Source organism: Mercenaria mercenaria, chromosome 18, assembly GCF_021730395.1.
Source record: "Mercenaria mercenaria strain notata chromosome 18, MADL_Memer_1, whole genome shotgun sequence".
Classification (NCBI taxonomy): domain Eukaryota; kingdom Metazoa; phylum Mollusca; class Bivalvia; order Venerida; family Veneridae; genus Mercenaria; species Mercenaria mercenaria.
Window position 1 is genome coordinate 35,822,849 of NC_069378.1, and position 17,116 is coordinate 35,839,964.

The 17,116-nt window shown below is 36.3% G+C and overlaps 1 pseudogene; it reads left to right on the forward strand.

Moving 5' to 3' along the window:
- LOC128550544 (putative ankyrin repeat protein RF_0381) overlaps positions 1–17,116 on the forward strand; it is a 91,855-nt pseudogene that overhangs the window by 41,119 nt on the left and 33,620 nt on the right.

A 17,116-nucleotide genomic window follows, 5' to 3' on the forward strand; every position in this document is an offset into this window, starting at 1 on the left:
ATATCCGGATATAATATTTTGGGTAAATATCGAGCTGTGTTATGAAATTTTAACATTCATGTAACAGACATGATAGATATTATTGTAACAGAAATGATTCTAGTATTTATTGTTATAATACATACATAGAATCAATATCAGACTTATATTCTAGTGCTGAGGCATGACCTGAAAGTAAAAATATGAAGTGACTGTCATTCATACTTTGAATATTGTAATACTAAAAAGAATCTAGAGGTAATATTTAGAAATTGAAACATAAAATTTTCAGTTAGAAATCGCAACAAAGGCTGTATCAAGGGTCTTCCTTGTGGTGATACCCCAAACCCTAATTGCAGGAGGGGGTATCCTCCCACACCAGCACACCCTCCCCCCATATTGCCACTTTACAGTTTGATACATTTGCCCTTTTACCACCTGCCACAATGCCCATTTCAAAATCTGACTGCAGTTCAAAGCGGGAAGGAACACCCCTCCCCAAACCCACCCTGCTACCGACCACGTAAAAATGGCTCAAACATTTTTTCAGCCCAGTCTGGGCCTGTCTGTCTACATGAATCAAAACGGATAATTGAAAGTACATAGACTTGGGGACTACTGACATGGTTTTGAAGGGGTTAACAGGTCTGAAATAGAATAAATGATGGTTTTAACTAAAAAAGAACTGCATTTATTAATATTGGTTATCTTTTCCGAAATTGGTAGCTAGTCCGAGTAACTTCTCTTAGTTTCGAATGCGCAATTTTCCTGTCAGTGTAAACATTCATGACACTATATATTGACACTCAGCAACATTTACATATCTTTAAACGCAAAAGTAAGTATACTTTAAATTCACATCCCTTATAATATGATTGAACAATACCTAGCGTGTGACACGGTTATTGCCAGGCCCCTTATCTGTAAAATATCTGAACAGTTCTTTCGTCCATCCGTTAAAAATTGTATGTGGCAATCCGCGCTATAAAATTTCAATATATAAATTTTCATATTCAAATTTTATCATGTGCGAATATATACCAGCCGATAATTGCCTGTTTTGGTAATGCCGGAGGCAAATGTTTACTGGAAAAATATTTATAGTCATGGGCAGTATCTTAGTGTCACCTGTCAAATTGTAGTTTGTACTTTCAACATTTTTATTTTTGCGAACCACTCTTCAATTTTAGAGAAATATATTGGGTTTAAATACTTGTATAATGTCAATCAAAGTTTTACTAGGCATCGATTGAATGTCCATTTCATCTATTGTAACAAACTCTCTGTTCAGTTGGGGGAAAAAAAATAAAACCAAACTGAAACTGGTAGACTATACTACCAGTACATCAATCATTAGCCGACTCTCAGGCCCTTCAGGCCTTTGATCTTTCTAATTATCGTCCATTTCTAGCTGTATTTTACAAAGTATATGGAAATACATCATTCTTACCCCTGCGTCAGCATCCACGTAATGGTCTGGATCCCCACTTTGGTTAAAGTTTTGATGCATTTTAACTTTATTCCTGTTATTACTTGATGGATTTTTTTCAAACTTAAAAAGTTGTTTCTCATCATCACCCGCATCATATGACACAAGGGCTGTTACTCTCTTACCAGAATTTCATGAATTATTCCTCCTTTTACAAAATTGTAAGGTTCAAGTTTTGGAGCACTTGCACTCTATCTCTGTTATTATTATATAGTTGTACCACATCATCACCTATATCATATGACACAAGAGTATAACTCTTGCACCAGTATTTTATTAATTATGCCCCCTTTTCGCTTAGAATTTCGTGTTTATTTCAATGAACTTTCACTATATCTTTGTTATAACAGAAAGGATTTGATTTAAATTTAAACTGTTTCTTTCACATCACTGGCCACATCATGAGCTAAGATCCATAATAGTTATGGTGCAAATATTTTATGAATTTTGTCCCATTTTAACTTGCAGTTCAATTTTGATACTTTTTCACCATATCTCTGTCATTACTAATTGGATTTGACTCAGGCTGAAAAAAGTTGTTTCACATCATCATAAACATCATATGTCACAAGGTCCTTAACTCTGACACCAATGTTTATTAATTATCCCCCTTTTTACTTAGAATTTAGGGTTAAATTTGTGATGCACTTTTGCTTTATCTCAGTTATTACGAAATGGATTTGATTCAGACTTGAAATAGTTGTTCCATTTTTAGCCACATCATATGACACATGATGCATTACACTTGCAGAAATATTCCATGAATTATGTCCCTTTTATACTTAATAAATGTTTTGATTTCTTTTCATTTTATTTCTGTTATTAGTGAATACATCTGACTCAGACTTAAACTATTTTTAGCTCACCTGTCACATAGTGACAAGGTGAGCTTTTGTAATCACCCTTCGTCCGTCGTCAGTCCGTGCGTCCGTCCGTCCGTCTCGTGTGTCCGTACGTCAACAATTTCTTGTCTGCACGATAGTGGTTTCATTTATGATTTTATTTTAACCAAACTTGAACACAACTTGTATCACCATAAGATCTCGGTGCCTTTCTTGAACTGGCCAGATCCCATTACTGGTTCCAGTGTTATGGCCCCTGAAAGGGCCAAAATTAGCTATTTTGACCTTGTCTGCACAATAGCAGCTTTATTTATAATTTGATTTTTACCAAACTTGCACACAAGTTGTATCACCATAAGATCTCGGTTCCTTTCTTGAACTGGTCAGATTCCTTTATGGGTTCCAGAGTTATGGCCCCTGAAATTGCCAGAATTAGCTATTTTGACCTTGTCTGCACAATAGCAGCTTCATTTATGATTTTATTTTAACCAAACTTGCACACAACTTGTATCACCATATGATCTTGGTTCCTTTCTTGAACTGGCCAGATTTCTTTATGGGTTCCAGAGTGATGGCCCCTGAAAGGGCCAGAATTAGCTATTTTGAGCTTGTCTTCACAATAGCAGCTTCATTTATGATTTGAATTTAATCAAACTTGCACAAAACTTGTGTCATCATAAGATCTCGATTCCTTTCTTGAACCGGCCAGATCCCATAATGGATTCCAGAGTTATGGCCCCTGAAAAGGCCAAAATTAGCTATTTTGACCTTGTCTGCACAAAAGCAGCTTCATTTATGATTTGATTTTAACCAGACTTGCACAAAACGTGTATCACCACAAGATCTTGTTTGCTTTCTTGAACTGGCCAGATTCCATTATTGGTTCCAGAGTTATGGCCCCTTAAAGGTCCAAAATTGGCTATTTTGGCTTTTCCATATAGAGACTTCATTTATGGTTTTATTTGATACAAACTTCCAGAATATCTTCAACAACAATAAATCTTGGATTCCATGACAAATCAGATCCATTCATAGGTTCCAGAGTTACTTTATATCTGATTACCTCCCCTGATTGTAATCAAAATGGATTTATATCAGTAAGTACTTATAGGACTTATTTGAAATTTCATTATTGTCATTAGTTGGACTGAGCCAATGAGGGTAGATAACTATGGACTGATTTTATGTCAAATTACCTCCCTTTAATTCAAATTAAAATGGGTATATCTCCGTAACTAATGAAGATACTGATCTGAAATTTCATTTATGTCAATAGATTTATTTGGCAGATCTTTCTTTTGTTAACTTACAATCATTTTTTTTTAATTACTTCCCTTTTACGTTACTATAAATAGCTTGTTTTTAGTAACTTTTTTTATTATTGGCCGTAGGGAAAAACCAAGACCACTTTTCTGTGGTACAACATGGATGGTAACTCCAATTTTTAGGTGTATTTTGACATATCTGTACCTTGTAAGAATTTTTGTTTTCTTTTTGGTTTAATTTCTTCCCTTTGTTGTTCCTGTCCTTTGGACTTAGATATTTTTTCTGAGGACCTTCTTGTCCTCAAGTGCAATGATAACAGGTGAGTGATATAGGGCCATCATGGCCCTCTTGTTCAATATTGTCATCCACATTGGTGAGGTTACTCCAGTAAGAGACCAGTTTCCTCAGATGTTCCCTGTTTTACAATCCAGTATTGAAATGGTCAAGTGTGCTCCCTCCTGTGAAACCTGTGGTTGCTTTTTGAAATATTACAACTACGTGTTCATCTAACATTATGTACTAAACTCCTTGTACTGTTTCTATCCAAAAGAAATGAAAGTTGGTATACATCACCAGCATGAAGTGAACATGAGCATATTGTTGAGACCTTCATGTCCAATTATTTTACTGGAGTTGTGGCCCTATTATGTGCTTTATTTATTATTCTGTCAAACATTTTCAGGTGGCATTTGTCTTACACTTGTTTACTGTTATGTCTCCCCATATATGCAGAGGTATATTGATTTTGTCTAGTACCATATTTGCATATTGTCAGGATTTTACTTATTTTTATGCCCCCAGAGGGAGGCATATTAATTTTCAACTGTCCATCCATTCGTTAGTTCGTTCGTTTGTTCGTCACAATGTTAACTTTTTGCATGAAGGCACTTTACTCACAAACCACTGCACCCAGGACCTTCAAACTTCACATGCTAATAGTACTTATTGAGTACCCTATTGACTTTGGGGTCACCAGGTCAAAGGTCAAGGCGCTGCGGGGCATTTGTCACCATTAGTGACAGCTCTTGTTTTTTTTTTAAATGGGATGATTGCCCATTAAATGTTCTTATTGGAGAGCATGTGCATGCTTTGTTATGATGCACAACATTCTTTGGCTTGAGAAAAAAACTTATCTGAAAAATTAGTTGTTAAACTTTATGAAATGATTTCTTATTGTCAGTCAATAATCCATATTGTTTTGAGGGTCAAAGTTCAAGGTCACAGTGATCTTGAGACTTCAAATGCTTTTTACCCAATATATGTTTGTCTGTCTGATGATATCCTCCTGTTAGAAGACTGTTTCATATCACATGAATACCTAGAGAATCCTTGCTCTCACAGTGGTCAAACTTCTAAAGATGTGTGCCTGTGGTCAGTGGATTATTTTAGAGGCCAGTAGGTCAAACATCAAAATCACAGTGATCTTGAGACTAAAAATGTTTTTTTGCTTTATACCTAAAGAATGCTTTTGACTACAGTCATCAAAATTCATAGGAAAGTTGCCTGTGGTCAGTAGACAAACTGTGTTATTTTTTGGTCAGTAGGTCAAAGGTCAAGGTCACAGTGACCTTTAGACTGAAAGAGCTTTCCACTCAAAAATTCTAAAGAACACAATGACCTAAGTCTTGTTAGATGACCCCTGTTGTTTTTTGGGGGGCAGTGGGTCAAAGGTCAGTGTTACAGAGACTTAAGACTGTTTCCTGTCAATATCTAAAGAATATTTTGTCATTCAGTCTTAGGATGATTGCCTTTGGCCAGTAGATGACCCCACTGGTTTGGGGCCAGTTGGTCAAAGGTCAATGGTATAATGACCCCTAGACTGAAAATTGTTTCTGCTCAATAACTAAAGAAGGCTTTGGCCTACAGTCATCAGACTTCATAGAATGAGTGACTGGTCAGTGGCAAAGGTCAAAAAATTATTTGGTCAGAGGTCAAGGTCATAGCGTACAAAATTACATACCCACTTGCTTGCAACACACCATCAAGGGATGGGGGTGTTAACTTTTCTGTCTATGCGATTAAATAACATGTATAGCAGAGTTTCAGTTAGAATTTTTTTTAATGAATTCTCATGAGCTGCTTTATCAGACATACCTTCTTTATTTAAACTTCTATTGTTTTAAATTGCTAAATTGTGTATGTGTGAATGCTTAAATAGGTACAGAAATAAAAGTAATCTGGTATATTTTAATGGCAATGTTAAATTGTCATAATATATTGTAGTGATTTTCTTTTTTAGGATATGATATATGGAGTATTTGAAGGAAATCATGAAAAGGTGAAAGAGGCTCTCAAGAAGACTAGGTGTAAAGTTAATTTCCTGAACGAGGTATGCAACAGTAACCTGTTTAGTGTGCTCAAAGTTATAATAGTGTCAAAATTAGGAAAACTATTTTATGATTGATTTACTTTTCTGGACATTATTTCATCCATTGTTACCTCAAATACACCCAACAGGAAGAACAGCAACAAGGAGCTACAGCAGTAGAACATTGACAGTTGATCAATATTATAATCTAATGTTGACTACCTTGACAGCTCAACCACTAAGTTTGGGCATTTATTTGAAAGCTTAACTTTCCAAAGGTCTGCTAGTTTCTCAGTTCTTGTAGTTTAAACTTATTTAAGCAAAAGATGATTGTTTTATACAGGTGTGAATAACTATGTGTGTTGTTACAGCAGATAATTTCTGATTTTATACACAAAATACTGGATCTGCAAGTATCCTTTTCTACACTCACAGTGATTTACAGAAACTTCAGGTAGACTCACTAGTAAGTTACACAGAATACTTGGATCTACAGATAACATCTTTCAGACTGACATTGGTTAGAAGTTTGAACCAGTAGGTCAGAATGTCAGTGTGGCTGGAAAAAGTGTTGATTAGTAGGTGCAGAATTGTTGGGAGCAACTCCATGATAATGCATTGACCTGTTAAAGCATTGACCTGTAGCAGAATTGTTGGGAGCTACTCCATGATCAAGCATTGACCTGTAGCAGAATTGTTGGCAGCTACTCCATGATAAAGCATTGGCCTGTGGCAGAATTGTTGGCAGCTACTCCATGATAAAGCATTGGCCTGTGGCAGAATCGTTGGCAGCTACTCCATGATCAAGCATTGACCTGTGGCAGAATCGTTGGCAGCTACTCCATGATCAAGCATTGGCCTGTGGCAGAATCGTTGGCAGCTACTCCATGATAAAGCATTGGCCTGTAGCAGAATCGTTGGCAGCTACTCCATGATAAAGCATTGACCTGTAGCAGAATCGTTGGCAGCTACTCCATGATAAAGCATTGGCCTGTGGCAGAATTGTTGGCAGCTACTCCATGATAAAGCATTGACCTGTGGCAGAATTGTTGGCAGCTACTCCATGATAAAGCATTGACCTGTGGCAGAATTGTTGGCAGCTACTCCATGATAAAGCATTGACCTGTGGCAGAATCGTTGGCAGCTACTCCATGATAAAGCATTGACCTGTAGCAGAATCGTTGGCAGCTACTCCATGATAAAGCATTGACCTGTTAGACCAGAAATCTTGCTGTGCAGACTTACTCTCATGATAAAGCATTGACCTGTAGCAGAATCGTTGGCAGCTACTCCATGATAAAGCATTGACCTGTAGCAGAATCGTTGGCAGCTACTCCTTGATAAAGCATTGACCTGTAGCAGAATTGTTGGGAACTTCTCCTTGATAAAGCATTGACATGTAGCAGAATTGTTGGGAACTTCTCCTTGATAAAGCATTGACATGTAGCAGAATTGTTGGCAGCTACTCCATGTTAAAGCATTGACCTGTAGCAGAATTGTTGGGAACTTCTCCTTGATAAAGCATTGACCTGTAGCAGAATTGTTGGCAGCTACTCCTTGATAAAGCATTGACCTGTAGCAGAATTGTTGGGAACTTCTCCTTGATAAAGCATTGACATGTAGCAGAATTGTTGGCAGCTACTCCATGTTAAAGCATTGACCTGTGGCAGAATTGTTGGCAGCTACTCCATGATAAAGCATTGACTTGTAGCAGAATTGTTGGCAGCTACTCCATGATAAAGCATTGACTTGTAGCAGAATTGTTGGCAGCTACTCCATGATAAAGCATTGACCTGTAGCAGAATTGTTGGCAGCTACTCCATGATAAAGCATTGACCTGTAGCAGAATTGTTGGCAAGCTACTCCATGATAAAGCATTGACCTGTAGCAGAATTGTTGGCAGCTACTCCATGATAAAGCATTGACCTGTTGAGCTATGATTGTACTCAGTCTCCAGAAAAACACATGATTTGGGTCAAAGGTTAAGGTAACACTGAGAGACCTGAAAATAGTTGAATGATTTTATTTTGATTGAGAAAAGCTGGAAAATCAGTTGCATTGCACGTAGGTAACACTACATTATTTTGTTTTATATTTTGCAGATATCAGTAAAGAAGCACATTCTACAGTACTGTATAAAGTTCAAGGACATAAAGTTTGTGCAGATGTTATGCGATGCTGGTGCAGATGTAAATACCAGTGTACGAGTCAATAATTACTTCTGGGTGCGTTACACTTAATCATTAGGATATAAAAATTACTCCAGAAATGATTTAAAAACAGTTTTAATTGACAGTAACAAAATGAAAGCATGAAAAAATCATCATTTACATTTAGACAAAACTTTGAGTAGAACTTTCTTTCATGTCTAGTCCAACAGCCATTACACTTCATATTATAATTCTATTGTAGCCTAGAGCAAAACAAGCTATTTATCTCCATTGAGCACATTGATAAAATTCTTAGGTATGTGTGTAGCTAAAACTAGATATCACATGTCACGTATTACTACCTGTCCCACTTGTACCGCATGCGAAATTAGCGAAAATAGTTATTTATACCAAGGACATATCAGTTTAGTAAAAACAGTTTAAGATATAATTTCCTGATTATTTGATCCTTTCAGAATGTGGAAAATAAATGCAATCACAAACAGAAACATTCTCTTTACAGTATTTACTAATCAGATGTGAGCTTTGAAAAAACATAAAGAGAAATACATAGAAACTGATAATAATAAAAATGATATGTATCATGTTTAGTCTTAAGAATCACGACACATCATGATACAACCCTCAGTATCACAATGTATCATGATACAGCCCTCAGTATCGCAATGTATCATGATACAGCCATCAGTATCACAATGTATCATGATTCAGCCATCAGTATCACAATGGATCATGATTCAGCCATCAGTATCACAATGTATCATGATTCAGCCATCAGTATCACAATGTATCATGATTCAGCCATCAGTATCACAATGTATCATGATACAGCCCTCAGTATCACAATGTATCATGATACAGCCATCAGTATCACAATGTATCATGATACAGCCATAAGTATCACAATGTTTCATGATACAGCCCTCAGTATCACAATGTATCATGATACAGCCCTCAGTATCACAATGTATCATGATACAACCATCAGTATCACAATGTATCATGATACAGCCCTCAGTATCACAATGTATCATGATACAGCCCTCAGTATCACAGTGTATCATGATACAGCCATCAGTGTCATGATTAATCACAATACAGCCATCAGTATCATGATTCAACCTAATACAGCCATCAGTATCTTGATTCACCACAATACAGCGATCAGTATCATGATTCACCCTAATACAGCCATCAGTATCATGATTCATCACAATACGGCCATCAGTATCATGATTCACCACAATACAGCCATCAGTATCATGATTCACCCTAATACAGCCATCAGTATCATGATTCATCACAATACAGCCATCAGTATCATGATTCACCCTAATACAGCCATCAGTATCATGATTCATCACAATACAGCCATCAGTATCATGATTCACCCTAATACAGCCATCAGTATCATGATTCACCACAATACAGCAATCAGTATCATGATTCACCCTAATACAGCAATCAGTATCATGATTCACCACAATACAGGCATCAGTATCATGATTCACCACAATACGGCCATCAGTATCATGATTCACCCTAATACAGCCATCAGTATCATGATTCACCACAATACAGCCATCAGTATCATGATTCACCCTAATACAGCCATCAGTATCTTGATTCACCACAATACAGCAATCAGTATCATGATTCATCACAATACAGCAATCAGTATCATGATTCACCACAATACGGCCATCAGTATCTTGATTCACCACAATACAGCTATCAGTATCATGATTCATCACAATACAGCAATCAGTATCATGATTCATCACAATACAGCAATCAGTATCATGATTCATCACAATACAGCAATCAGTATCATGATTCACCACAATACAGCCATCAGTATCTTGATTCACCCTAATACAGCCATCAGTATCTTGATTCACCACAATACAGCAATCAGTATCATGATTCACCCTAATACAGCCATCAGTATCTTGATTCCCCACAATACAGCCATCAGTATCATGATTCACCCTAATACAGCCATCAGTATCTTGATTCACCACAATACGGCAATCAGTATCATGATTCATCACAATACAGCAATCAGTATCATGATTCACCACAATACGGCCATCAGTATCTTGATTCACCACAATACAGCAATCAGTATCATGATTCACCCTAATACAGCCATCAGTATCTTGATTCACCACAATACAGCAATCAGTATCATGATTCACCCTAATACAGCCATCAGTATCTTGATTCCCCACTATACAGCCATCAGTATCATGATTCACCCTAATACAGCCATCAGTGTCTTGATTCACCACAATACAGGCATCAGTATCATGATTCATCACAATACAGCAATCAGTATCATGATTCACCACAATATGGCCATCAGTATCATGATTCACCACAATACAGCCATCAGTGTCATGATTCACCACAATACAGCAATCAGTATCATGATTCACCACAATACGGCCATCGGTATCATGATTCGCCACAATACGGCCATCAGTATCATAATTCGCTACCATACAGGCATCAGTATCATGATTCATCACAATACAGCAATCAGTATCATGATTCACCACAATACGGCCATCAGTATCGTGATTCACTACAATTCGGCCATCAGTATCATGATTCGCTACAATACAGCCATCAGTATCATGATTCATCACAATACAGCCATCAGTAACAATAAGGTCATCAGTATCATGATTCATCATGATACAGCCATTAGTATTATGATATATCATGATACAGCCTTCAGTATTTATAATGATTCATCATGATACAGTCATCAGTATCATGATAAATTAAGATACAGCCCTCAGTATTGTAATATATCTGGATACAGCCCTGAGTATCATGATGCATACAGCCTACAGTATTGCTATATATCATGATACAGCCCTCGGTATCAGTACTTGTCATATGTTTTTTCTAGAACGATATCCAGCTACCTGCATGACTTAAGGTAGTTCTGCATGTTCATATCAATTTTTTTTATAATATAGAATTTGATTAAACCATGACTTTTCAAAACTTCTTATTAAACTTAAAAAATTTGGCAGATAAAAAAGAAGGATCATGTACTTGATTTTGAGCTCATCTGAGCCAAAAGCTCAGGATGAGCTATTGTGATTGCTCACCGTCCAGCGTCCTTCCACACTTTCCTTTAAACAACATCTCGTACTAGACCATTCCTTGGATGGTCTTCTTAAAAAATTTTTTAAAGAATTGAATTCCATGTAGAACTGGTCACCATGGCAACCAAAAGGAAAAACTTTAAAAATCTTCTTGTCTAAAACCACAGGTCATAGGGCTTTTATATTTGGTATATAGCATTATCTAGTGGTCCTCTACCAAGGTTATTCAAATTATTCCCCTAGGGTCAAATATGGCCCCGCCCTGGAGGTCACCTTGTTCACATAGACTTATATAGGGAAAACTTTGAAAATCTTCTCGTCTAAAACCACAAGGCATAGAGGCTCAGTATTTGGCTTGTGACATCATCTAATGGTCCTCTATAAACCTTGTTCAAATAATGCCCCTGGGGTGAAAATAGGCCACGTCCCGGGGGTCCCAAGTTTTACATAGACTTGTATAGGAAAAAACTTAAAAAATGTTCTCATCTGAAACCAAAAGACCTAGGCCTTTGATATTTGGTTTTAGCATTGCCTTTTGGTTCCCTACCAAAATTGTTCAAATTATGCCCCTGGGGTGAAAAGATGCCCCGCCATGGGGGTCTCAAGTTTTACATAGACTTAAATAGGATTTTTTTTTAAAAATCTTCTTGTCTGAAACCACAAGACCTAGGCCTTTGATGTTTGGTATGTAGCATTGCCTTGTGGTTCTCTACCAAGATTGTTCAAATTATGCCCCTGGGGTAAAAAGAGGCCCCGCCCCGGGGGTCCCAAGTTTTACATAGACTTACATAGAAAAAAACTTTTAAAAATCTTCTTGACTGAAAGTTCAAGGCCTATATTCAGTATGTAACATTGCCTAGAGGCTCTCTAACAAGATTGTTTGAATTATGCCTCTGGGGTAAAAAGAGGTTCCCCCCTGAAGGTCATATAGTTTTTATATGAGTTATATAGGAAAAAATACTTCAAAAATTATCTGATCATATTTCCCAGACTGTTTAGTTATAATTACCGTATGACCCCAAGTAATTAGGGGTCATTTGACTTTACCTTGACCTACTGACCTACTTTTTTGTTTTTAGCTCACCTGAGCAATGCTCAGGTGAGCTTTTGTGATCGCTCAATGTCCGGCGTCTGTCTGTCGTCTGTCTGTCGTCTGTCTGTCGTCTGTCAACATTTAGCTTGTGTATGCGATAGAGGCTGTATTTTTCAACAGATCTTCATGAAATTTGGTCAGAATGATAACCTTGATGAAGTCTAGGCCGAGTTCGAAAATGGGTCATCTGGGGTCAAAAACTAGGTCACTAGGTCAAATCAAAGAAAAACCTTGTGTATGCGATAGAGGCTGTATTTTTCAATTAATCTTCATGAATTTTGGTCAGAATGATAACCTTGATGAAATCTAGGCCGAGTTTTAAAATGGGTCATCTAGGATCAAAAACTAGGTCACAAGGTCAAATCAAAGAAAAACCTTGTGTATGCGATAGAGGCTGTATTTATCAATTAAGCTTCATGAATTTTGGTCAGAATGATTATCTTGATGAAATCTAGGCCAAGTTTAAATATGGGTCATCTGTGATCAAAAACTAGGTCACTAGGTCAAATCAAAGAAAAACCTTGTGTATGCGATAGAGGCTGTATTTTTCAATTAATCTTCATGAATGTTGGTCAGAATGATTACCTTGATGAAATCTAGGCCGAGTTTGAAAATGGATCATCTGGGTTCAAAAACTAGGTCACTAGGTCAAATCAAAGAAAAACCTTGTGTATGCGATAGAGGCTGTATTTTTCAATTAATCTTCATGAATTTTGGTCAGAATGATTACCTTGATGAAATCTAGGCCGAGTTTGAAAATGGGTCATCTGCGGTCAAAAACTAGGTCACTAGGTCAAATCAAAGAAAAACCTTGTGTATGCGATAGAGGCTGTATTTTTCAATTAATCTTCATGAATTTTGGTCAGAATGATTGTCTTGATGAAATCTAGGTCAAGTTTGAATATGGGTCATCTGGGATCAAAAACTAGGTCACTAGGTCAAATCAAAGGAAAAGCTTGTATATGCGATAGAGGCTGTATTTTTCAATTGATCTTCCTGAAATTAAGTCAAAATGATAACCTTAATGAAATCTAGGCCGAATTTGAAAAGGGTCATCTTGGGTCAAAAAGTAGGTCACTAGGTCAAATCAAAGAAAAACCTTGTGTATGCGATAGAGGCTGTATTTTTCAATTGATCTTCATGAAATATGGTCAGAATGATAGCCTTGATGAAATCTAGGTCAAGTTCGAATATGGGTCATCTGGGGTCAAAAACTAGGTCACTAGGTCAAATCAAAGAAAATACTTACTTATACTCAAGATTTTTGCTCCAATTTTAATGACAATTGGTCAGAATATTTTTTCCATGAAATCACTAGGTCAAACATGTTTACTCTGTTTAATATGTTGTGTTATGGTGTGTTTCTCAGGTGAGCGACCTAGGGCCATCTTGGCCCTCTTGTTTAAGATACAGCCTTGAATTTGGATGACATACAAAGTTTTGCATACTGAGCTTAAACCTGACTTTCAGTGACCATGAATGTGACCTACTGACCTACTTTCTTGTGTTTAAAGATACAGCCTTGAAATTTGGATGATATGTACAGTTTTGCACACCGATCTTAAAACTGATTTTCAGTGACCTTGAATGTGACTTTCTGACCTACTTTCTTGTTTTTTTTAAGTTACAGCTTTGAAATTTTGATGACATGTATAGTTTTGCATGCCGTTCTTTAAACAGACTTTCAGTGACCATCAATCTGACCTACTGACCTACTTTTTGTTTTCTAACCAACAGCAAAAGGATTTCGACCACATGTAATTTTTATTTTTTACAGATTTTGTAATCATGCATAATCTTTACCTTGACCCACTCTCCTAATTTTCTTGTTTTTAAAGCTTTAGCTAAGAAATTTGTTCAAGCAAGCAACCCTACTCAGGTGAGCGATATAGGACCATCATGGCCCTCTTGTTTTGATAGACTGATTTGAAAAATTTATCCCTCGCAAACATTTCAATAATGGGTGTCAGTGTGCAGTACTGTGAATAGAAATTTTTCTACATTGTAGATTTTAATGAACCTTCTCACAGACGTAAATAAATATATGGTCTATAATATAGTGAAATAAAATGTAAAGGTTCATGTGCTTGTCTCACAGACGTAAATAAATATATGGTCTATAATATAGTGAAATAAAATGTATAGGTTCATGTGCTTGTTGTTGAGATAAGTGCTTGTGATTAAAGAAGTCTGCACGCTGATTTGAAGACATTGTTTTGGATTTATTTAACTTAAGGTATCAAAAGTTTCAAAATCATATTTAATCTGTATAAAGATAGTTGCATTGCCGTTTTAATAAATTTACTCATAGGTTGCCATTAATTCATAAAACGATTTTTATTTCCAGATACTGAGTCCTGGCTTTATTCTATGTTATCAGGATAAATGAAGTTACACGCAGAACTACCTTCAAGCTAACAAATTATAATATTAAATTCTGTTTGATATGTTTTCCATTTATTTTGTTCTAGGGACCTCTGTTTTTTGAAGCCTTTCATAAGGATGTGCCGGTAGAGATTACATGGTATATACTGAAATCAGGAGCTGACTTCACACTGAAGGATAAGGTAAGTGAAGTAATGTGTCATCATAACTTCAGTCAGTGTGGTCAATATCAGTCTCTCCTGTCTCTATGATATTGCACAGTCATGTAGCCCTGCACATTTAAGATATGAAAAAACGTGACTTATAAAGAGCAGATTTATGGATTATTATTCTTTTGCACAAGTTTGGATTTACTTAAGGTATTTTCATGCAGTTTAGTTTTACATATTATCACACTGAAGTACAAAGTGGTCAAGGTGAGTGATCAGGATCACTCATCCACTGGCATCTGTCCACTGGTATCAACATTTTCTTCAAATAACATCTGTTACACTGTATACTTTCTTGCATTTTCCATTGTTCTGGATAGAGTGTATACAGGAACTTCCTGACAGGTTTTCATTAAACTTGGTCTGTAGCATTGTTAATTGTCCTCAGGTAAATTTCTTCCAGTGGGGGCATTTTGTCCCTTAAAGGGGACACTAGGGCTTAAATTAAAAAAGTCTTTCCTTTAAACTGTTTGTGGAGCTTCATTAATCTTGGTTGTTAATTGTTCTTCCCTCGTATTTGTTCAAATGGAGGCACATGACCTGTTTTGTGTTGTTTTTTTAATACAAAACACATTTATATTTATGGTTCAGTGTGTCATACATATATTCAAGTTCAAGTAGTCAAGGTCAGGTGATTGAGTTAGGGTCACTGTAACTGTCTTGCTACTGTTAACACTGTAGAGGTCACAGTTTTAGCCCAGTCTTGATAAAACTTGGTGAGAATGTTTGACAAATTCAAAATTGGGTCTTCTGTGTTTAAAAATTAGGGCTGGGACGATTTCAAAATTTTGAAACTGGTTAATCATCTGTTTGAAATCCAATCGAACTGGTTAATTGGCCGCCATATTAAAAATGCTGTTTCCTTTCCTGACGACCATACCAAGGTACTTCCAGCAGCTGACTTCATTAGAAACTTACCGACTTTATCGTTTGCAAGCAGTATGACAATTAATAAGTCATATCTTGGTGTATTTTATTTCAAATATATCACGACATGCAAATCCAAGACTATTGATTATGTTCAAATTGATGTGTTTTAGCGGAAATATACTGTGGATCTATGTGCTGGTCAAAGAAATGTATAAAGATAAAGTACGACTCGTGATGTTTATTTTTTGAGAGCAATTAGCAGTTTTGCAAAATTGAAACCGGTTTCACCTAGTAATCTAATCGGATCCGATTAACCGAGTAATCCTATTAAAAATTAGGTCATTATGTCAAATGACAGGCAAACCTTGTGAACACTCTTCAGGCCATGTTTCTCTTTATAAAGTCTTGTTCCTGTTTCAAACTGGGTCATTTTGGGTCCAAAACTAAATCACTTGGCCTAATCATAGAAAAAACCTTCATAACACAGCAGGTCACATTTTCTACCTGATCTTCATAGAAGTTTGTCAGTTTGTCACTATGAAATCTAGGGCAAGGCATGAAGTCAAAATCATTAGGTTGAAATACCTTGTTAACACAAGGAGACCACATTTTCTGCTTGATCTTCATAAAAGTTTGTCAGATATCCTAAATAAAGTTCAAAGATGGGTTACCTGCTGTGAAAAACTAAGTCACTGTGTTACATTGTATAAAAACATTGTTATAACATACTAGAGGTTACTTTTTCTGCTTGTTTGTCAGAATAGTTGTTTTAAGTTTTAAAATGGGTTATCAAGTATCAGGAACTAGGTAACTAGATCAGTTCATTGAAAACAATGTTCCCTTGGTATTAAACTTAGATTACTAGGTCATCTTATAGAAAGAATTAACGTTTTGAAATCAGATTTTTAACTGATCTGTATGAAACCTTAAGTTTGTTCATCTAGTTTCTTACTAAACACAATTATTGCCTTCCATGCCACAGTTTATTATGATATATATTCAAGGTTGGACAATGAAAGTCAGGTGAACAACTTGGGCATCATGGCCCGCTTTTATATATTTCAGCGTGGAAGGACAGCATTCATTTATGCCTTAGACAAATGTAACAGAGAGCTTCCAATTGAAATGTTCCAGTATATGCTGAAACAAGGTGCTGATATTACAGTAAGGGATTGTGTAAGTTTAAAATTTATATAATTATTATTACTGTTTACTTTTATTTAAAATGGGCAAAGTTGAAAGCCTTTTTATGCCCCCTAGATGTTAAGCATGATGAAGACGGTGTTTCATCTTTAAGAGTCAAGTCCTTTAGGTCAAGGTCAAAGGTAACTTAGTACTTTCCATACACATTTATATGCAGTATCTTGTGACTGAGCTTT